This window comes from Rana temporaria, chromosome 4 (genome assembly GCF_905171775.1).
Source record: "Rana temporaria chromosome 4, aRanTem1.1, whole genome shotgun sequence".
In the NCBI taxonomy this organism is placed as follows: domain Eukaryota; kingdom Metazoa; phylum Chordata; class Amphibia; order Anura; family Ranidae; genus Rana; species Rana temporaria.
Window position 1 is genome coordinate 220664314 of NC_053492.1, and position 24737 is coordinate 220689050.

Here is a 24737-nt window from a genome sequence, read left to right on the forward strand (position 1 = left end):
CTGAGAGAGAGAGGTGGGGGCTAAGAGAGAGAGGACGGCTGAGAAAGAGAGAGAGAGAGAGGACGGCTGAGAGAGAGGATGGCTGAGAGAGAGAGAGAGAGAGAGAGAGGACGGCTGAGAGAGAGAGGACGGCTGAGAGAGAGAGGACGGCTGAGAGAGAGAGAGGACGGCTGAGAGAGAGAGAGATGACGGCTGAGAGAGAGAGGACGGCTGAGAGAGAGAGAGAGGACGGCTGAGAGAGAGATGACGGCTGAGAGAGAGAGGACGGCTGAGAGAGAGAGAGAACAGATGAGAGAGAGGGCGGATGAGAGAGAGAGGGAGAGAGAGAGGACGGCTGAGAGAGAGAGAGAGAACAGATGAGAGAGAGGGCGGATGAGAGAGAGAGAGGGAGAGAGAGAGGACGGCTGAGAGAGAGAGAGAACAGATGAGAGAGAGGGCGGATGAGAGAGAGAGGGAGAGAGAGAGGACGGCTGAGAGAGAGAGAGAATGGCTGAGAGAGAGAGGACGGCTGAGAGAGAGAGGACGGCTGAGAGAGAGAGGACGGCTGAGAGAGAGAGGACGGCTGAGAGAGAGAGGACGGCTGAGAGAGAGAGGACGGCTGAGAGAGAGAGAGATGACGGCTGAGAGAGAGAGGACGGCTGAGAGAGAGAGAGAGGACGGCTGAGAGAGAGATGACGGCTGAGAGAGAGAGGACGGCTGAGAGAGAGAGAGAACAGATGAGAGAGAGGGCGGATGAGAGAGAGAGGGAGAGAGAGAGGACGGCTGAGAGAGAGAGAGAGAACAGATGAGAGAGAGGGCGGATGAGAGAGAGAGAGGGAGAGAGAGAGGACGGCTGAGAGAGAGAGAGAACAGATGAGAGAGAGGGCGGATGAGAGAGAGAGGGAGAGAGAGAGGACGGCTGAGAGAGAGAGAGAATGGCTGAGAGAGAGAGGACGGCTGAGAGAGAGAGGACGGCTGAGAGAGAGAGGACGGCTGAGAGAGAGAGAGGACGGCTGAGAGAGAGAGAGGACGGCTGAGAGAGAGAGAGGACGGCTGAGAGAGAGAGGACGGCTGAGAGAGAGAGAGGACGGCTGAGAGAGAGAGGACGGCTGAGAGAGAGAGGACGGCTGAGAGAGAGAGAGAACAGATGAGAGAGAGGGCGGATGAGAGAGAGAGGGAGAGAGAGAGGACGGCTGAGAGAGAGAGAGAACAGATGAGAGAGAGGGCGGATGAGAGAGAGAGGGAGAGAGAGAGGACGGCTGAGAGAGAGAGAGAACAGATGAGAGAGAGGGCGGATGAGAGAGAGAGGGAGAGAGAGAGGACGGCTGAGAGAGAGAGAGAGAACGGCTGAGAGAGAGAGAGGACGGCTGAGAGAGAGAGAGGACGGCTGAGAAAGAGAGAACGGCTGAGAGAGAGAGAGAGAACGGCTGAGAGAGAGAGTACCTTCTTGATCTGGGAGGTGCTCTGCTGCTTCTTACAGCAGCTCCCTGGCATAACATTAGTGTCACTGGTCTGACTCTGGCTGCACAAGGGGTTGGTGCAGTAGCTACAATAATAGCCCCCAGCATAGATGGTCAGTGGCATTAGGCTATTTTAAATCCTGCAGCATGAAGGGGCTTATTAACCCTGGACACTAATTCAGCACAAGGGGGTTATTTAACACTGCCATTGATCATTAATGCAGTGGTGGCCAGTGTTAATTTACCCCTTTGTGCTTTATTAGTGGTCACTTTGTATTAGAGCATGAATGGGTTAATTAACACTGGCCACTAATGCAGCACAAAGGGGTTTATTAACTGCTACTGGTTACTAATGCATTTGAGATCAATGGTAGTGTTCATTAACACCTCATACTGAATTAGAGGCCAGTGTCAGTACATTAACCCCTTCATGCTACACATTACTAGCTAATGGCAGTGTTAGTTAATTGAAACCCACTGACAAAACCCACCACAGTTCTCAAGACAGTAACCAGTCCAGTCAGTGCACTGAGAAAGTGCTGAGTCACTGCAACATTACACATGATACAACATACATTCTGCTCTGTATGTCACTGCTCACTTACCTAATAACAGCAACATGCAGCTCCCTCGCGGTGCCTCTTCCTGTCCCAGCCTCTGAATGACATCATGACAGAGGCAGGGACTAGAAATGATCTGTCCAGTGGAGTTCACTCCTGAATAGATGTCTACTAGTGCCGAGTGTAGGAGGCACACAGGGAGTGTTCCTGCATTCGGCACCCCGCTCCAGCTCTGCAAGTGCTCTTCAGGGTCTGACTTCAGCAGTGATTTGTGTACCAATGTACAGGGCAGACATAAGCCGGCACTGCCCGCACACTCTCATCTCTTCACGCCCCTCCTGTCCTGCTCTTGGTGTCACCCTCTGGTGGGTGCTTCCCGTTTTTTTTTTCTTTAAATTTTTTTTTTTTTTTGCTGACATGCCCAGCAGCATGTCAGCTAAAAAAAAAAAAAAAAAAAAAAATTTAAAGAAAAAAAAAAAAAAACGGGATGGTGTCACCCCTCTAGCGGGTGTCACCTGGGTGCGGGCCGCACCCCCCGCACCCCCCTAGCAACGCCTCTGCAACCACCTATTACACTTTTGAAGGCCCTGGAGCACCAGGACAATGGAAACGCCCACAAAGTGACCCCATTTTGGAAAGCTAACACCCCAACGTATAATCTATGAGGCATAATGAGTCTTTTGAACAGTTCATTTTTTTCCAGATGTTTTTGGAAAATGTGGAAAAAAATAAAAACTCATTTTTTTTTACAGAAAGTTGTCCATTTATAGGATATTTCCAACACATTGCATGTACATAGAAAAAAATTACACCCCAAAATATATTCTGCTGCTCCTCCTGAGTATGGCGATACCACATGTGTGAGACTTTTACACAACCTAGCCACACACAGAGGCCCAACACTGAAGTAGCAACTTCTAGCATTCTAGAAGCATAAATTACACATCTAATCTCTCAACCACCTATTACACTTTTGAAGGCCCTGGAGCACCAGGACAATGGAAACGCCCACAAAGTGACCCCATTTTGGAAAGCTAATACCCCAACGTATAATCTATGAGGCATAATGAGTCTTTTGAACAGTTCATTTTTTTCCAGATGTTTTTGGAAAATGTGGAAAAAAATAAAAACTCATTTTTTTTTACAGAAAGTTGTCCATTTATAGGATATTTCCAACACATAGCATGTACATAGAAAAAATTACACCCCAAAATATATTCTGCTGCTCCTCCTGAGTATGGCGATACCACATGTGTGAGACTTTTACACAGCCTGGCCACATAGAGACCCAACATCCAAGAAGCACCATCAGGTGTTCTAGGGACATAAATTACACATCCAATTTCCTTACAATCTATCACATTTTTGAAGGCCCTTCATATTTCTAACAAAGCATGTACATACCAAGAATTACACCCTAAAATACATTCTGCTGAGTAATGGGTAAAAAAAAAAAGATTACCTGTGGTTTTAGTAGTGCTATTGTCCACAGAAGGAGAACCCTGATCCAGGCAGCAGGCAGAGACGTGATCACTGGCCAGCGACAGTGAATGGAATTGTCCAGGCAGCAGGCAGCAGGCAGGAATATTGTCCATAGTCAGTACAGGCAGGGATACTGTCCATTTACAGTCCAGGGCCAGTACAAGTAGAAACATTGCCAGCAGTGCCAAAATATTCATCCTGGTAGTAAGCAGGAACATGGTCCAAGTAGCGGGCCAGGAAAGAATGGGGACAGGGGTAGAGGCTTCTCCCACCCAAATCTCTTTGAAGCCTCCGGGCAACCAGACCCTAATCCGGGAATGAGAAAACTAAAACATTTGTTTTTTCATCCAGAAAAACAATTCTGGAGCCCCTCACATATGTGAGACCCCTGTGTTCCCACTAGTATAGCAGGGTAAAAGATCAATCCAAGGGGCAGGCAAAAAACGTGGTCAAACAGTCCAGGGTCAGTTCCAGAGCAGGCAGAGGTAGGTACAGTTTAGCGTTAGGCAGAAGCGTGGTCATATAACAAGCCAGGGTCAGTTCAGGAGCAGGCAGAGGTAGGTACAGTTTAGCGTTAGGCAAAAGCGTGGTCGTATAACAAGCCAGGGTCAGTTCCAGAGAAGGCAGAGGTATGTTTAGGGTTAGGCAAAAGAGTGGTCGTATAACAGGCCATGGTCGGTTCCGGAGAAGGCAGAGGTATGTACAGTTCAGTGCAGTGGCATAAGGGGTATGGGGGGAAATTACAGGAAATGAGAATTTCGTTTACCATACTACCCTAATAATGTAGAAAAATATGGTAACGGCGGAAACATGTACCTATACAGAGGCCTGGTTGGGAAGGACAATCGGAACAATAATACACGGTGTCTCTTCGAATTCCTCTTCTGGAGCACACCCGGCACTTCTTCTGACGTCTGTAGCCTGTTTCACGGGGGGGGGGGGGGGTTTTTTCAGGAAAGTGACGCCCATGGAGTCTTCTCACAGAATCAGAGCGAATATTTTCTGGTGGGTTTTCAGGGTACAAAAGGGCGGTGATGACTTCTTCTTGATAGTCCAGATAGGATACAGGGTTCTCTGATGATTTTTTGTAGATAACATAAGAGTTATAGAAGGCCAAACTAAAAAAATAAATGGACACTTTCTTATACCAGTGGCGGGATTTTCTTGTGGGAAGGTAGGGTTCTATAATCTGGGCGTTGAAGTCCACTCCCCCCATGAACAAATTATAGTCATAGATGCATTCTGGCTTTTGGATTGGGCCGGTTCTTTTGGGGACTTCCACGTAGGTGTCGTCATGGAATGATGTGAGCATGTGGACGTTCCATTTGTCCCTCCACCTGACAGCCAATATCTCCTGGTTCCGCCGAGGCGGCGCGCAATAACGATTCTCCCGGGGGACGTTATATAACGTCCACCCAGAATTAAGTAACCACCTTGCCGCCGTTATATGACGGCGGCTGGTGGCTAAGTGGTTAACAGTAAACTGCAGTATTTTACTTTCTTTTTACATGCAGTTTTTATTGTATATGTGTCACGCGGCCGCGAGAGTACAGGTAGGTAGGAGAAGCAGACAAAAGCAGTAGCAGTGGGTGCTGGTTGGCTGCATCTGTAGGCACATTGTGGATGCAAGCAAAGCAATGAAAAAGGATACAACAAGTGTAAAATTAATGTCCATAATTAAGCATTATTATTAAATTAAAAAAGTTCAAATGAATGCAGATATGGGATTCACAGTATAAAGTGCTGTAATCCAAATCTATGTTCTCCAAAAGTGAAACGTGCATACATAAAGTGCTTCACCCGATGTGACAATCAAATACGCTCACCGAATATATATGGCCATAAATGACCATCAGGCATGTACCGGGTTCTTTAACATGATCCTCTCTTTTGCGGCCTCTCTCTGAACGGGATCAATCCCCAGTATAATTCAACAGAAACTGCTCTCCAGTAACTGCTTGCCGACCAGCCGCCGCAGTTATACGGCGACAGGTCGGCTCTGCTGGGCGAGATCACATAGCTATACGTCATCTCGCCGAGCAGCCAATAGGGGCGCGCGCGGGCGCGATCACTGCCGGGCACCCGCGATCGCTCATTACAGAGCGAGAACCGGGAGCTGTGTGTGTAAACACACAGCTCTCGGTCCTGTCAGGGGGAGAAATGCCTGACCATCTGTTCATACAATGTATGATCAGCGATCGCTGTAAAAATGCCAATGGTCCCAAAAATGTGTCAAAAGTGTCTGAAGTGTCTGCCATAATGTCGCAGTACCGATAAAAATTGCTGATCACCGCCATTACTAGTAAAAAAAAAAAATATTAATAAAAATGTCATAAAACTATCCCCTATTTTGTAAACGCTATAACTTTTGTGCAAACCAATCAATAAACGTTTATTGCGATTTTTTTTTTACGGAAAATATGTAGAAAAATACGTATCGGCCTAAACTGAGGAAAAAAATAGTTTTTTTATATATTTTTGGGGGATATTTATTATAGCAAAAGTAAAAAATATTCATTTTTTTCAAAATTGTCGCTCTATTTTTGTTTACAGCGCAAAAACTAAAAACCGCAGAGGTGATCAAATACCACCAAAAGAAAGCTCTATTTGTGTTAAAAAAAGGACACCAAGACTGGCTCCATAGAGAAGGTTTGCAGAGCAGATCTATTTAAATGTAATTTGTTTTCCATTATATATGTCAGCTTTGCTGCAGCAGGTTCTATACATGTACAGATACGCCACTTTACAGGTGGACTAAGGGGACCCCCCAGGCACTATATTTAAATCAATTTTTCATTCTTATTGTTTCACTTTAAGCATCATTAAAATCACTGCTTCTTTAACCACTTGCTTACTGGGCACATAAACCCCCTTCGTTCCCAGGCGAAATCTCAGCGTCCGGCACTGCGTCGCTTTAACTGACAATTGCGCGGTCGTGCGACGTGGCTCCCAAACAAAATTGGCGTCCTTTTTTCCCCACAAATAGAGCTTTCTTTTGGTGGTATTTGATCACCTCTGCGGTTTTTATTTTTTGCGCTATAAACAAAAAAAGAGCAACAATTTAAAAAAAATATATATTTTTTTTACTTGTTGCTATAATAAATATCCCAATTTTTTTTTAAAAAACTATTTTTTTCTCAGTTAAGGCCGATACGTATTTTTCGACGTATTTTTGTAAAAAAAAAAAAAAAATCACAATAAGCGACTGGTTTGCGCAAAAGTTATAGCGCCTACAAAATGGGGAACAGAATTATGATTTTTTTTATTATTTTTTTTTTTACTAGTAATGGCGGCGATCTGCGATTTTTATTGGGACTGGGATATTGCGGCGGACGTATCGGACACTTTTGACACAAATTTGGCGCCATTCACATTTATACGGCGATCAGTGCTATAAAAATGCACTAATTACTGTATAAATGTGACTGGCAGTGAAGGGGTTAACACTAGGGGGTGAGGAAGGGGTTAACTGTGTAGCCTGGGTGTGTTATAACTGTGTGGGGGGAGGGGGGTGACTGGGGGAGGGGACCGATGCTGTGTCTCTATGTACAAGAGACACAGATCGGTCTCCTCTCCTCTGACAGCACGTGGAGCTCTGTGTTTACACACAGAGCTCCACGTCCCTGCTGTCACCTGCCGTGTCACCGACGATCGCGTGTACCCGGCGGACATCGCGGCCGCCAGGTACACGCATCGGGTCTTCGGCGATGCGTCGGGACAGTTTTTACCCGCCGCGCGCCACCCAGTGGCGCGCGCGGGTAATGCACATAAAGGCCGTTTTTAAACGGCCACTTGGCACTTGAGAGCCGCGCTGCGGACGTATTTCGTCTATAGCGCGGATCTCAAGTGGTTAACAACAATCTATTTTTTTTTTTTTTTAAGTTTGCATTGATACATGTCCCCTAGGGCAGTACCGGCCCTCAATACCCTTTTTATGGCCAATAACTTGCATATAAGCCTTTAAAATGGGCATTTTTGATTTTTCAAATTTGGGTCCCATAGACTTTAATAGGGTTTACAGTTCCAGTCCGAACTTTTACAATGTTCAAGAGTTCTGGCTCGAACGGAACCGTTTTCTTTTTGGACAAACTCTACTGAGCTACTAGTAATTTAAATTCTTTACCCATGAGCACTGGAGAAATGTTACTCAAGCTCCCTTGCAAACAATTAGCAAACAATGACTGCATGTACATGTGTACTCATATTTCTTACAACAAGATGTACTGTTCTTTGAAAATACTGAAGCCCTCTTATTTCACAAGAATTACTAGAGGTTCTTTCATGATGCCCTGACCTGAAAAATGCAGAATTGTTACCCCTGAAGCAATTCTTACAGCAAATATCTTATTATTACAGATTCTTCTCTCATGTCACATCGCATGCATAGTCAACACCTACGCGACCTCTGATAATCTATTATTCACACTAGTTGAGCATAGTGGAAAATTATTTCAGAACCGCACTAATTTATAGAATAGATATTCACAAATCTGAGCTCTGACAAATTATCTGGAATGTAAAGTGTCCATGTGCACTTATATTTCCATTCCAACCTCACCTACTTTACCATACATGAATATTATTAGCTCACATATGCTGCCAGCACTCCTATTCTAAAACTATGATGTTGATTTACCAAAGAAAAATAGACTGTTAGACTGTTCACTAACTGCTTACTGAGGATAAATTTAAAGCTGCATGGAAGCTCTTACAATAATTTTAAATCTTCATAAGGCCAATACAGTGGAACCTCGGATTGCCAGTAATGCGGTTAATGAATGAATGAATGAATGACTTGTATAGCGCTACACATGCGAACTGAATCGCCTCTAGGCGCTTTTTTTCCAGCCAGTGTCTGCTTGGCTGGTGCGGTCATTTTACCCCATAGGATCTCGACATGCTGGGACACACAGTCATACGCACAGATACACACATATATATGCTGGGCCAATTTTGGACAAGATCCAAATTTACCTACCAGCATGTCTTTGGAGTGTAGGAGGAAACCGGAGTACCCGGAGGAAACCCACGCAGGCACAGGGAGAACATGCAAACTCCAGGCAGAAGGTGTCATGGTCGGGATTCGAACCGGCGACCCTTTTGCTGCTAGGTGAAAGTGCTACTCACTACACCACTGTGCTGCCTTAACAAGCGCTTTGCAATACGAGCACTGTATTTAAACAAATTCTAACTCGGCTTGCGAGTGTTGTTTTGCAAAACGAGCTGGATTCAAGCCAAAGCCGTGTGCAACACCGCGTTCGGCCTGAGGTGGGGGGGGGGGCGGGGCTGAGCAGAGCCGAACGGAGCCCATAGGGGCCGTTCGGAGCCTTTCGGAAATGCTCTGAAAATCTCGGAAATACTCTGTTCCCAAGCCTTTCCAACATTTTTTGAGTTCAGCCAAGGTGTCCTCGGGCCTTTCCGAGTGATTCCGAGGCTCTCCGGCGCCCCCACCTCTGGCCACATGCGGTATTGCATGCCATTGAAGTCAATGCGGAACAAATTATTTTCGTTTCCATTGACTTCAATGGGGAAACTCGCTTTGATACGCAAGTATTTTGGATTACGAGCATTCTCCTGGAATGGATTATGCTCATAATCCAAGGTTCCACTGTATATTTTTGCTAATCCAAGTGTGACAATTTGCAAATGCATGCACAATGAAATTAAAGTGGATGTAAACCTGATTCATGAAATTTGACCTGAGCACATATATATCTGCAGTGTTTTCTTATCTCTCTCCAAAGCCCTAAGTCCCATGTCTTTCTGCTGCTCCGTTCTCCTGTTATCAGCATGATAACTTCTAACAAGCTCTCCGACAACTGAGATAAAACCAGCCTGAAATTTGTGTCGGGGTGGGTGCTATAAATAGATAAGCAGAGAGATGATCTATTCACAGCACTGCTCTGCACATTTCTTCCTTCCCTTGCCTATGTGGAGTGGGGGATGTGCCTTTCATCCAATCAGCTGTCATGCAATGTATACCAAGAATTCACTCCCAGTGCTGAACAGGAAGAGAACATTTCTAATACGATGTGCATTTTCTAAAGACGTTATAAAGCTAAAGACAGCAGATATACATGTAAAACATATGTAGGAATATTTGTTTCATCTCTGTGCATCATCTGAGGTTGTTTACTTTACTGGGTATATGTAAGGGTTTACATCCACTTTAAGGCATAACTAGAATTTAAACTACAAAAATGACAGTTGTTAATCAAATGGATTCCTCTTGCTATCTCCTAAAGAAAATTTTAGGATCTTAAACTTTAACCTAATATTGCTTTTGCTCATAAGACAATGGGAGCTCTGTGATGGTCATGGACCTGGTTTTGCAAACTTGTTAAAAACAAGGAGAATGCAATGATGTGGGGTCAGCTGGATAAACCAGTAAAGCCGCGTACACACAATCATTTTTAATGTCCTAGAAAAAACGTTTTTTTTTCGACGTGATTCTTGTCAAGCCTGCCTTGCATACACATGATCGTGAAACACTCGAGCAAAATGCGGTGACGTACAACACGTACGATGGCACTATAGAGGGGAAGTTCCATTCAGATAAGGGCTACCCTTTGGGCTGCTTTTGCTGATTTTGTGTTAGTAAAAGTTTGGTGAGAGACAATTCGTGCTTTTCAGTCTTCATGCATTTCCGTCTGTTACAGCGTGACAAATGTGCTATCTCCATTACAAACGCTAGTTTTACCAGAATGAGTGCTCCCGTCTCATAACTTGCTTCTGAGCATGCACGTTTTTTTTCACGTTGTTAAAGCCTACACACGACCATTTTTCACGATGTGAAAAACGACAACATGAAAAACGACGCGAAAATTTTTAATGCCCATTTTTCATGTTGAGAAACATGCTCTGGAGCCCACACACAATCGTTTTTAATGATCATTTAACCACTTAAGCCCCGGACCATTTTGTTGCTAAATGCCCAGGCTAGGTTTTGCGATTCGGCACTGCGTCGCTTTAACAGAGAATTGCGTGGTCGTGCGACGTGGCTCCCAAACAAAATTGGCGTCCTTTTTTCCCCACAAATAGAGCTTTCTTTTGGTGGTATTTTATCACCTCTGCGGTCTTTATTTTTTGCGCTATAAACAAAAATAGAGTGACAATTTTGAAAAAAATGCAATATTTTTTACTTTTTGCTATAATAAATATCCCCCAAAAACATATATAAAAAAAATTTCTCCTCAGTTTAAGCCAATACATATTCTTCTACCTATTTTTGGTAAAAAAAATTGCATTAAGCGTTTATCGATTGGTTTGCGCAAAATTTATAGCGTTTACAAAATAGGGGATAGTTTTATTGCATTTTTATTATTTTTATTTTTTTACTACTAATGGCGGCGATCAGCGATTTTTTCGTGACTGCGACATTATGGCGGACCCTTCGGACAATTTTGATACATTTTTGGGACCATTGTCATTTTCACAGCAAAAAATGCATTTAAATTGCATTGTTTATTGTGAAAATGACAGTTGCAGTTTGGGAGTTAACCACAGGGGGCGCTGTAGGAGTTAGGGTTCACCTAGTGTGTGTTTACAACTGTAGGGGGGTGTGGCTGTAGGACTGATGTCATCGATCGAGTCTCCCTATAAAGGGGATCACTCGATTGATGCAGCCGCCACAGTGAAGCACGGGGAATCCGTGTTTACATACGGCTCTCCCCGTTCTTCAGCTCCGGGGAGCGATCGCGATGGAGCGGCTATAAACGCTCCGTCGTCCCGGATTGCTCCCCGCGGGTATCCGACCACCGCATGTAGCGGGGGGGGGTCCCGATCGGACCCCCGACCCGCAGAAAGGCAGGGACGTACATGTACGCCCATATGCCTGTACGTGCCATTCTGTGGACGTATATATACATGCAGCGGTCGGCAAGTGGTTAAAAAAACGACATTTTTCACATCATGAAAAACAGTCGTGTGTACGCGACTTTAGAGCTGCAATAGACCATGGAAACTGACACTCCAAGAAGTGTTGGTTTACCAACAGATGCCAGGGGACAAGTTGTAGTGATCAGGGTGGTGTTCTGAAGTGTAGGGGCAGGAGAGGTCTTCATTTCAGTATGTGGCAGTGTTGCTTTAAGATCATTCATCCCCACTCCCTAAACCCTCAATCTATCATGCTTTTGATATTGGTTTGCTTCTATAGCATTTCAAGGTGGAGACATGTAATTTGTATATTCTGTAATGTATCAACCTTTGAGTGACACTACATTTAGCTTTTTGTCACATAGGGAATCGGTTGTCTAAATCCATACATATGGGCATTGCTGTGCGATAATGCAGGGGGTGCCACCAAACTTCTATCATTGAAACTTCTTTAAATGTGCTCCACAGTTTTTATCTGGTATGGGATAGACTGTACAGCATACCTCACACAATCATTTTAGGGACTGCAGTAATGAGGGCACTGCTACCATATTTGGTAGACTCAACATTTAGCTAACAAATTTAGTTTATTTGATACTTTGTTATAGTTAGGATCCATATCAGATCTAGATGACGATCCGCATGGCTATTAGCAAAAAAAAAAAAAAAAAAAAACCTATTTAAGAAATGACTTTATACCAGGAGGAGATGAGGTTGTCATCATTAGGGAATGGCCTTTTGACTGTTTTAGATGACACTCTTAACAGGTGTTACAGGAGCACTAGAATGTGAGCATAGATGTTTTAGGCGGCACTGTGTAACAGGCGCCTTTGCACCACTACTCCTCTCTCTCTCTGTGGGCGCTTCAGCGCCGCAATGTGTTCCAGGATGGAGTGCATACGGCGCTCGGCGATGACGTCATTGCCCGGCGCCGTGATGCGTTCCAGCTTGGAACGCGGAAGTGCGTCTTATACGGCGCTCCATTTGAAATCTGACTGCAATGTATTACACCTGATCTCCTGCCTATAAAGGCATGCATAGGAGATACAGGTGTTGTTCTATTATTGCCAGCCGTATGTCAGTCATGGTAGCAGCAGTAGTCTGAGCTGTAGCTTGTCAGCACTGAGGCCTTGTTACATATGTCGCTTCTCCAGCTCCCTATGCTGCAACACCGTTTCTGGAAACCACTACTCCTTTGCTGCTGATGTCTTCTCTGCAATACAGCCTTCTGCAAACCAACTACAGGGAACTTGGCAACCATCCTCCTTCAAAGGAACTCTGTCTCCTATCTAATGAAGCTACAAACGGATAAGTAACCTTTGCTACGCTTATAGTCCTATAGAAGTTCTACTACTAGTGTTTCAACTGTTACAATAGTGCTACTACATATGCCGTCTGCTTATCAACATGTTATATGAAAGATGCTACTATGCTAAACCCTGCCTGCTAAATACTAACTTAAAGGCTCAGCAACTTACAACATACCAATGCTATGTCTATCTAATGTATGCAACTATAAATACCTCATCTATGCACAATACATACTTGAGCTATACTGCCTCTCTCATGCAGCTACTAATGAGCTATACAGCCTCTCTCATGCAATTCTAATATCTCAATAAGAATTACCTCAAGTATGCAACTGTAATTACCTAAACTACTCTATTACGTATACGCAGGTGCTACTACGTTACTATAGTACGTGCGATATACAAGTACCCAGTTGTTACTACAACTTTCAAATACTACGAGCTTGGCATAAGTACAAATGTCTTATAGGCCTCGGCCTATTAGTTCGAACTTGTTCTCCTTAAAACTTTTCTTGGCTAAGGGTTGATGCTATTTTGTGGCATCTCCCTTAGTAACCTAATACATCCCTGCATGCTGAAGGTGATATGATGTAGAGAACCTCCAAACTCCTGTTGCTAGGAGCGACGCCTGGGGTCCCTTACTGATAATCACGCGCATGTAGAGGTGTATTGGAATATAATCCTTGAAGCTAAAATATATTTTAATCGCTAAGGGCTGGTCGCATGTTGTAATGCTTCCATCCTTAGTAAATCAACGCCCTACTTTATGTGAAAGGAACATGATGTAGAGACCCTCCAAACTCCTGTTACTAGGAGTGACACCTGGGGCCAATACTGAGTTGTCGCATACAGAAGCGCATTGAGGTCCTTGTATCCGCAGTTGTGATTCACTCCCGTTTCTCCCAGTGCTGTTACACACTGGGAGAGCCAGTTTTATCAAGGAAAGAGTTCCTGAAAGTTTGGAACAGGTGACCTATTTAAGTAGCCCAGTAGTAGCCCATGTAGTAAGACATCCTGCCTTGTATCAAGGGTTCAGGCTGGTGGTGTAATGGTGTGGGGGATATTTTCTTGGCACACTTTGGGCCCCTTATTATGAATTGAGCATCGTTTAAATGCCACTGCCTACCTGAGTATTATTGCTGACCATGTCCATTCATTTTCTGAAGGCTACTTCCAGGAGGATAATGCACCATGTCACAAAGCTCAATTCATCTCAAACTGGTTACTTAAACACAACAATGAGTTCACTGTACTCCAGTGGCCTCCACAGTCACCAGATCTTAATCCAATGAGGCACCTTTGGGATGTGCTGGAATGGGAGATCCATATTTTGGATGTGCAGCCAACAAATTAGCAGCAACTGTATGATTCTATCATGTCAATATGGAACAAAATCTCTGAGGAATGTTTTAACACCTTGTTGAATCTATGCCATGAAGAATTAAGACAGTTCTGAAGGCAAAAGGGGGTCCAACCTGGTACTAGCAATGTGTATCTAATAAAGTGACTGGTGAGTGTATATTGCAACACTATTATTTTAGGTCTGTCTCATCTTTTCCATTGTATTAAAATTTTGCATTGCCTTAGTTATCATTTGAATCTTCCATGCATGTGTCACTCTGGAAGCTGTTGCAACAAATTGTTTTAAAATAACATCCGAAAGTTGTTGCCTAAAGTCCTGCCAGAGTAACTTTTGACAGTGTATAAGCCAAGGTTTTTCTTGCTTGTCCACAACAAAGTGATCCGTGGTTTGTGATCTTTCTCTGCTTGAAATGTTAAAACCATGAAAAGAATCCTGATATATTTTGCAGCTAAATACTGGCTTAGGTTTGTTTATATAGATGATGACCAGCACTTTGGTGCATAAACCTATGAAAGCTAACCGCTTTATAAAGTGCAGCACCAAGGTCTTTGTGCCAAGAGCCTGGTGATACTGTATATAGTTTGCTAAAAAATTGAAGAAAAATAATTGTAAGTAATGTCTTAACATAGTTTTTTAGTGTTTGTAAACACAGAACTCTTTGTGTGATTAGACACAGCTGATCAACTAATTTCAGCCAAAACTATTGGCTGAAGTCTGTTGCCAAACTCGTGTTGTGTCCCATCACAGCACAGGTTGGCAGGGGCGCTTAATCGGAACAAAGGCCGGGCATACAGCAGGTACGTATGTGATAGTGGCTGCCCCTGCTTTCTGCTTGTATATAAATATTGTAGTGTGCATAGTTTGGGTAAAATTTCACTTTAAAATATAAGCTCCAAAAAAAGAACAAATGATATATTTCAGTTTACCAGTCCTTAGATGTGGTGGCTACATTTATTTTTTAGGCTTCTTTTGCTTTAGTTCCACCTAGTGATCCTGTCAGTCACACAATCCTGTACTGACGTCATCGACTACGATGTGCATGCGCTCGCCACATTCGATGCCATCACCGCCATCTTGCTTCACCATACCTATGCCTTGGAAGCTACCGCGCATGCATCAAAGTAATTTCGAGCATGCACGGGTTTCCATGGATACAAGTAAGTATACACACTCTCGGGGTTCTCGGCAGGAACACACTGCCAAGAATCCCAACGAGAAAATAGAGAGCAGGGTCTCTATTTTTCTCATCTAGATTCTGGGCAGTTTTCACGACGAGAAACATCAAAGCCTCGTACACACGCACGGTTTACTCGGCAAGAAAGCTCTGCCAGCAGTTTTCTTGCTGTTTCTGGCAGAGAAAACCGTGCGTGTGTACAAGGCTTTACAAGTAATTTTCTGTACTTGCAGAAAGTGTATAAAACAAATTAATCCAGCCAATGTTCTTGGGTTTAAATAGACTTTGAGAATCTAACATTTTCCTTGCATTTCTGTTACTAGGGATAAGATTTTTTTTATATATTCAAGTTTTAGGCTTTCAAGCCAATACTAAACCCTTCTTCTTTCTCTTGAATAAGGGCAATGGAAAAAGTGACCCATTATTTGTACCCCTCAGTGGGTTTGATCATTCAGTTATTTTTTTTTCGTAAGATGTAAATCTTCTAACCGTTTGTATTTTGCATGTATCGTGGACCCTCATGACCATGTCATGGTCTGCATGCTTTTTTGTACTTTCTACATTGAAGGGTTTATGAGCCGATTATTTGTGAATATTTCAGCTTGCTTCTGTTTCTAACATTTCATACAGCATTAGAAAGCATGTAAAGAGAATTGTGTTTAACACCCTGTTCTATTCTTTCTCTAAAGGCCCATACACACGATCTGACTTTTTGACAACAACGGTCCTACGGACGCGTTTTATCAGAAAATCCGACCGTCTGTATGCTCCATTGAACAATTGTTTTCGTTTTTTCAACGGACAAATGTTCACTGTGAATGCTCTCAAACTTTCCTACAACAAATGTCTGATGGAGGATCATCCGTGTGTACACAAGTCCATCGAACTAAAATCCAAAGATCTAACGAGCATGCTCAGAACCAATGCTAAACATCAGAAAACAATAGCAGAAGTTGCCCAAAAGGTGGCGGTAAAGAGCTGAAAAAACATGTGATTTGATGAATGTTGGCTGAAAAAGTTCTGCCGTGTGTATGCATACCAAGTTTACAGCCAATGCCCCTTTTGTACAAAAATCCACAGAAAAGTCTGATGGAAATCCGATCGTGTTTATGAGGCTTTAAATGTATAGAGATACTGGGGAGAAAGTCAGTGATAGAAAGTCATTTTGTGGGGCAAAGAGAAGGAAAACACAGGAAAAGTGTTCCTTGTTGTCCCTCAGCTTGACTCATGCAAGCATGTATGTTTTTATGACCAGAAGGTGCAAAAAAAAGCCTAAATGCACGTCTCAGTGCCACAAAACCAGGATGTCTCTGAGCTGACAAATGTCAGTAGAATGGATGAGCGGAATCAGTACAACAACCAGTATCACTATTTTGCAAAAGGATATGGTAATAGAAGCAGCTATTTAAAGTCCAAAAGTCAAAGACTCATAGAGCACATAAATATTAAAATGTATCAAACTGAAACTAAAAGTTCAAATGATAAAACAGCACTTAGTATAGTTGGTTAAATGCCCAACTGCATAGAGGCATTTGCGTGTTGACGATGCAACAAAGATATTCAACAGTGATGGGTGCTTGTAATAATAGGTATGTGATGGATCCTACACCTGCTCCTAATCTTCAGCACAAGTGAGGCACACTCCCCTTTGGGGTACAAACTCACCAGAAGGCCAAACAATTTGAGCCTTAAGAGGTAACTGTCACTGGAACATTCGTCAGCACTGCCAGGGTCAGCATGGGTTAACACTCCATCTGATTCAGGTGGTCGGTAAAAAAAACAACAATGTTTTTTTATTTACCGACCTATTAACCCATGCTGACCCTGGCAGTGCTGATGGATGTTCCAGTGACAGTTACCTCTTAAGGCTCAAATTGTTTGGCCTTCTGGTGAGTTTGTACCCCGAAGGGGAGTGTGCCTCACTTGTGGTGAAGTTTGGGAGCAGGTGTATGATTCATCACGTACCTATTATTACAAGCACCCATCACTGTTTAATATCTTTGTTGCATCGTCAACATGCAAATGCCTCTATGCAGTTGAGCATTTAACCAACTATACTAAGCGCTGTTTTATCATTTGGACTTTTAGTTTCAGTTTGATACATTTTAATGTATGTTTTTATGTAATGACTTTGCTAGGTATAAATACATACATAATGTACAGTAGTTGTTCTCACTGTACATCGATACAAGATACATGATAAATGGTGTTCACAAAAAATGTTGCACTTTTTTTCATATTTGGCTTGAGATGTGTATTATTATGTTTCACCAAAATGCAATTTCTCTTTTTAAATGTTTCTGCCTACCAGAACTATTTTAATACAAAAACTTGTGCTATTAGATAATTTGCATTTCCTGTGATTTCAAGTAATCTGATAAACGTAATATTAATGAAAATCAATGTTGACACTTAAACATGAATATGCATTTTTTACTAGGTTTATTAAAGTTGTTCTGCAAAGATCGGCTCCCCTGAGCTGTCTTCCTGAAACATAATGATAAAATGTTATGAACTTTAGAGCGTACAGGCATTAAGGAAGGCTTGTTCTTGCTTCTTCACTGGGGTCTTTGAAAATATTTTCATAGACCTAAGACTTATTGGCTTACATGTAGCTTCCTGCCATTATTGGTGGTGGTGTAATGCTTTCCCATTTGTACATTATATTACTAAAAAAACATATCATAAATTAATCTGCCCCAACATTTTTCATACTACATTTAGCCCATAACAAATGACATTTATGTTGATAGACTGTGTGGCATTTATGATGTTTTGCCGTGCTAAGCATATCTCAAGTGCCCTGAGCAGCAATCTTTGAATGTAAATATATTCAAGGAATATGACATCCCACCATCTTTTTTCATAATGTTTATTTAAAAAAATGCTGCTTCAACATGTTGTGTCTGAAAGACAGTTGTAACACAGTTTTTCTCTAGGAGACCAAAAAGAAATGGATTGGTTCGGAAGCCGTGGATGGGCATTGATAAATCACACTATTTGTGCAGTTTATAGGTTTCCCTTCTGAAGCATGTGTAACATGATCAAAGCAATCTTTTACAGTGCACCGAATAACACTCTCATTGCTCATCTACTATGTATCTTTCCCTGCATGCACCAAGCAATAGCACAGTAGAATCCAATGAAGTTCTTTCAGTCCTCATTTACATAAATAGATTTGTTCTCTGCCATATAGTACATTAGGCTTTGATTACTGAGAAAGAGGAAAGAGCTAAAAGAGAAGCAAAGGTCAATAATAAAATCTTAAGTGTACATGACATCTACAAATTGCAATCATTTAGGTATGATTCTGTTCTCCCAGCAATAAAAATATCACTCACAAATAAAGCCGCCAATAGTTTTGTTCTTATATTTGTCATGTACAATTCAGCAATCATTTATCTGAGCAATCCATTGACATTTTTTATATTGGTAAATACGTAATTGTTGCAAGGCATATTTCTCCAATACTTGAACCTCAGAATTAAGTGCATTCGTTCTAAATGTTCCAATAAACAAAATAATATATGCTGTAGTTTGATTTGCTTTAGGCAATTCTTGAATAATGCTTCATTATACATGTAGAAAAATGAAACATGAATTCAAAAATTCCTTTATTTTACAAATAACATCAATCCAACCACTGCATGAAGAGAACAGTAATTTATAACAATTTATTTTAATTTGGTACAGAAGTTGCCAGTTTGTACTGTACTATACTTTTATTTTAAATCAGGATCCTGGGTAATATGGAGCAGTTTATTAATATCTAATATTTCTTATTATATTCTTCTGTAATGAAGGGGGAATCTGCCCAGTTTGATTTACTGACGGTCACATGAATCTTGTTCTAATTTCAATGATCCCAACAGAGAATCCCATTTATTGCCTCGTACACTTGACCGGTTTTCCCGGCAGAAAAACTGCCATGAGCGCTTTTGGCAAGGAATCCCAGCTGTGTGTATGCTCCATCACAGTTTTCACGACAGGAAAACTGCGGGGGAAAAAAAAGTTCTCTTTTTTCCTGCCGAGATTCCCGGCTGACTTTTTCCCGTCGGAAAAAAACGGTCGTGTGTATGCTTTTCCGAGGGTAAAAAAACACGCATGCTCAGAATAAAGTATGAGACGGGAGCGCTCGTTCTAGTAAAACTAGCGTTCGGAATGGAGATAGCACATTCGTCACGCTGTAACAGACTGAAAAGCACGAAGACTGAAAAGCGCAAATCGTCTCTCACCAAACTTTTACTAACACGAGGATCAGCAAAAGCAGCCCAAAGGGTGGCACCGTTTGAATGGAACTTCCCCTTTATTGTCCTGTCGTAGGTGGTGTACGTCACCACGCTTTGGATGGGCGGTATTTGGCTTGAATGTGTGTTTGCAAGGCAGGCTTGAGAGGAATCCCGTTGGGAAAAACTTTGTTTAGTCTATAGGGGGTGAATTTTGTTGTTAAATTCTGTTAAATTCTGATAATTTTTAGAGTAATAGGTAAACTGCTCCCAAAAAAGCATTGTGAAGCTGGCCACTGTTATGTTCAGCATGTATCATTGCAATTTTTTTTTTAAATACAGTAATGCAAGGGCAGGGTCTTTCCATACTGTTTTGAGGAAAACATTGAACATACTTAAGTCATTGAAATTACACACTTGGGGAATGCCTTTTGATATTATGGAACTACATGGAACATGGAAATACAAGTTTCATGGACAGTCTCAGCAACAGCGAGTGCATATTTGGCTGTGAATTTGTTGTTTTTCTTTTGCAATTATTTTTGGCTTACAACAACAGCACCCTATCTGATTCAGTTTGAAAACTGTTTTTTTTTTCTCCAGGTAGATTTAGTAGAATCACATGCTTACAAAAAAAGCATGAAATGGTAAAAAATCTACTTTGAAAGGCAGATAGAAATTAGCCAGTAGTTCTCTGTGGCTGTCCTTGTTCTGGCTATTACTAAACTATCTTGCTGCTTACCGGTTGCTATCAAGCACTCATTAAAGGCTCATTCACAGAGATATTTAGCCCTGTACATCATGTAAAGCCCTTTGTTTAATTTTCTGTCCTAGTTGTGAGCTGTGCAAAAACAGCCCATATTAGTGAGTGGGCATACTTGGGCTAAATGAATTCATCCACACTGGCATGCTTGACAGGTATGCAGTGATGGGTGCACAGATCCTGTTGCAATGCCTGTGTATCAAGGGCTATGTACCTGACCCTGCATACCTGTCAAACTCAGCTGCGTGGGTAACTCTGTACAGACAGTTCATGTCTATTCGATAATATGGGCTGCCTGCTCACAGCTAGGTGCTAGGACAGTAGAGTAAACAAAGGTCTCTTCACGCTGCAGGGGGCTGAGTGCCTGTGTGAGGGAACCCTAAGAATTAATAGGGTAAAATTGCCCAGTAGTAGTACAATTTTAATGAGCTTGGCTAGGTCAAAATGTACTGTCAAGACACACAGGCTGGAGTTGTACTATAAGAATAAAGATTGGATACACCAGGGTAAAATTGGCCAGCAGCAGGACAGTTTTAACTGGAAACAGTAGATCTAACTGTTGTATACCAAACTTTTATCAATGGGGATAGGAAGTAAAGGTTAACATTAACGATATAATGTGAGATGGTTTAGATGCACACTGTTCTTGCAATTCAATTTTTTTATTTAAATAATGCTTCCAATAGTGGGTCAATAGAGGTAGCAGGAAAAAGGGCCAAGCTTTACTTAGCCCTCTATAAGCTTCCAAAGGAGCCATTTTTAACTTACACGCAGCTTCCTCTCCTCACTCCAAGCTGAATGGAGCAGTGGGAGGAGTGAAGGAAATGTATATATGTGTTACCTGGGAGGGGGGCTTTAGTAAATCCATTGCTTTGTCTCACATGGGGAAAGCACAAGTTTGCTTCACGCAAGCAACGTGTAAACATGATTGTTGTTGTTCTTGTTATTATCTAGTGCTAACAAATTACATAACAAAATGGTACAAATTACAGACTCTAGAAAAAAAAAATATGCAGATATATAGTGCAGGTGGAGAAGAAGACTCTGCATAAAAGATGTGAGGAAATAAGAATGATAGGCCTGGAAGACAACAGTAGGTGCAGGTGACTGAAGTTGGTTATTTTTTGCTGATGACTGGTTGGCATAGAGAAGAAGAAAGCTAGTAGTGATGAACAAAAACAAAAATAATGCAAAGCAAATGTTAATCCTATGTTAACTGTCCTGTGTTTCTTATATTTTTCTGTTCCAACTGTTCTACACAACACTTATTTACTAGTTGTACAATGGCTCTTTTTTAATCCTCAGATGTGAATGTATTATTCCTGGGAAAGTGCCTTTTCTGAGTATTTCAGTCTCACAAGGGCACTGCTATATTGGGGCCAGTACGTTGACAGCCGTGGCGTTTTCACCCTATTCAGAAGAAAAAAGTGAAGTCATTATACAAATCTGTTTATCTTTTTTTTCCACTTACTGGGCCAGATTCAGGTAGATCAGCGGATCTTTAGATCTGCGTGATCTATCTGATTTAAGATACCCTGCCGCAAGTTTGAGAGGCAAGTGGGTAATTCACAAACCACTTACCTCCAAACTTGCGGCGGCGTATCGCAAATCCCCCGGCGGAATTCAAATTCCGCGGCTAGGGGGAGTGTACTATTTAAATCAGGCGAGTCCCCGCGCCGATTTAAATGAGCATGTGCAGTCCGTGAATTTTCCCGGCGTGCATTGCTCCCACTGACGTCACTAGGACGTCAGTGGTTTCGACGCTTACGTAAACGACATCCATGCGTATTACAGAACGATTTACGCAAACGGCGTAAAAAAATTCAAAATCGACGTGGGAACGACGGCTATACTTAACATTGGCTGCGCCTCATAGAAGCAGGGGTAAGTATACGCCGGGAAAGCCGCTACGGAAACGTCGTAACAACACTGCGTCGGGTCCGCGTACGTTCGTGAATTCGTGTATCTTGCTGATTTACATATTATTCAACATAAATCAGCGGGAACGCCCCCCGCACCATTTTTAAATTACAAATAAGATCCGACGGTGTAACACAGTTACACCTGTCGGATCTTAGCAATAACTATGCGTAACTGATTCTATGAATCAGACGCATAGATAAGACCAGTGTAAGTCAGAGATACGACGGCGTATCAGGAGATACACCGTCGTATCTCTTTGTGAATCTGGCCCACTGTGTTTACAATTTTCTGTTGGTATTTTATGTAAAAATTGCATTTCTATTCAACTCACACAATACTCTTGGTTATAATATCTCTATTAACATTGACCAGATGATATCTAAGGTAACCACTAAAGATCCAGCCAGTATGTACTGTAGCTAAAATCCACAATGTGTTTTAATGCAAGTAGTCTCCTGGAACACAAAGAATCTAAGATCCTCAACTATATATATCAAAACACTTAGACACCTGAAATGTTTACATTGCAAGAGACACATCTCTCACCTGTACACTATCACCTGGATACTTTCTTTAATGGCTATAGGGCTGAGGTATTGATTTTGCATCACAAAAATTTGGAATATACTGTACTATCAAGTTGGTAGAATAAGGTGATATAGGCCATACAATCACAATCACAACTAGTGAACTAATAATTAACCATAACAAATATCTACGCCTCTAATTCCCTGGGTAAAGTATTTCGCCAGGAAGCAGTATCATGCATAATAGTTAGATAGAGTCACTCATAAAAGTTGCTATAATTCTAAAAGATGTTCTTATTCCTCACGTATTCAGTTATCATAAGATATCTACTATCAATCCTATTGCTGTCATGTCTAAAACATCCCATTGATAAAGAGTATATTCACTACTCCTATGCTCATGAGTGTCTAGCCAGTCTCAACTATTTTGTACCAATGTCTCATTGTCCCTTTTGAAACAACCACAGATCCATTAGACTGCTACAGTATCTCACAAAAGAGTACACCCCTCACATTTTTGTAAATATTTTGTTCAATCTTTTCATGGGACAACACTAAAGAAATGACACTTTGCCACAATGTAAAGTAGTGAGTGTACAGCTTATATAACAGTGTAAATGTTCTGTCCCCTCAAAATAACTCAATACACAGCCATTAATGTCTTAACTGCTGACAACAAAAGTGAGTACACCCCTTAGTGAAAATGTCCAAATTGGACCCAAAGTGTCAATATTTTGTGTGGCCACCATTATTTTCCAGCACTGCCTTAACCCTCTTGGGCATGGTGTTCAGCAGAGCTTCATAGGTTGCCACTGGAGTCCTATTCCACTCCTCCATGATGACATCACAGAGCTGGTGGATGTTAGAGACCTTGCGCTCCTCCACCTTCCGTTTAAGGATACCCCACAGATGCTCAATAGGGTTTAGGTCTGGAGACATGGTTGGCCAGTCCATCACCTTTACTCTCAGCTTCTTTAGCAAGGCAGTGGTCATCTTGGAGGTGTGTTTGGAGTCGGTATCATGTTGGAATACTGCCCTGTGGCCCAGTCTCCGAAGGGAGGGGATCATGCTCTGCTTCAGTATGTAACAGTACATGTTGGCATTCATGGTTCCCTCAATGAACTGTAGCTCCCCAGTGCCGGCAGCACTCATGCAGCCCCAGACCATGACACTCCAACCACCATGCTTGACTGTTGGCAGACACACTTGTTTTTGTACTCCTCACCGTGTTGCCGCCACACACGCTTGACACCATCTGAACCAAATGAGTTTATCTTGGTCTCATCAGACCACAGGACATAGTTCCAGTAATCAATGTCCTTAGTCTGCGTGTCTTCAGCAAACTGTTTGCAGGTTTTCTTGGACATCATCTTTAGACAAGGCTTCCTTCTGGGATGAGAGCCATGCAGACCAATTTGATGTAGTGTGCAGCGTATGGTCTGAGCACTGACAGGCTGACCCCCCACCAATTCAACCTCTTCAGCAATGCTGACATCACTTATACATCTATTTCCCAAAGAAAACCTCTGGATATGGTGCTGAGCACGTGCACTCAACTTCTTTGGTCGACCATGGCGAGGTTTGTTCTGAGTGGAACCTATCCTGTTAAACCGCTGTATGGTCTTGGCCACCATGATGCAGCTCAGTTTCAGGGTCTTGGCTATCTTCTTATAGCCTAGGCTATCTTTATGTAGAGCAACAATTTTTTTTTTCAGATCCTCAGAGAGTTCTTTGCCATGAGGTGCCATGTTGAACTTCCAGTGACCAGTATGAGAGAGTGAGAGTGATAACACCAAATTTAACACAGCTGTTCCCGATTCACACCAGAGACCTTGTAACCCTAACAAGTCACATGATACTGGGAGGGAAAATGACTAATTGGGCCCAATTTGGATATTTTCATTTAGGGGTATACTCACTTTTGTTGCCAGTGGTTTAGAGGTTAATGGTTGTGTGTTGAGTTATTTTGAGGGGGCAGCAAATGTACACTGTTATACAAGCTATACACTCATTACTTTACACTGTAGAAAAGTGCAATTTCTTTAGTGTTGTCACATGAAAAGATATAATAAAATATTTAAAAAAAATGTGAGGG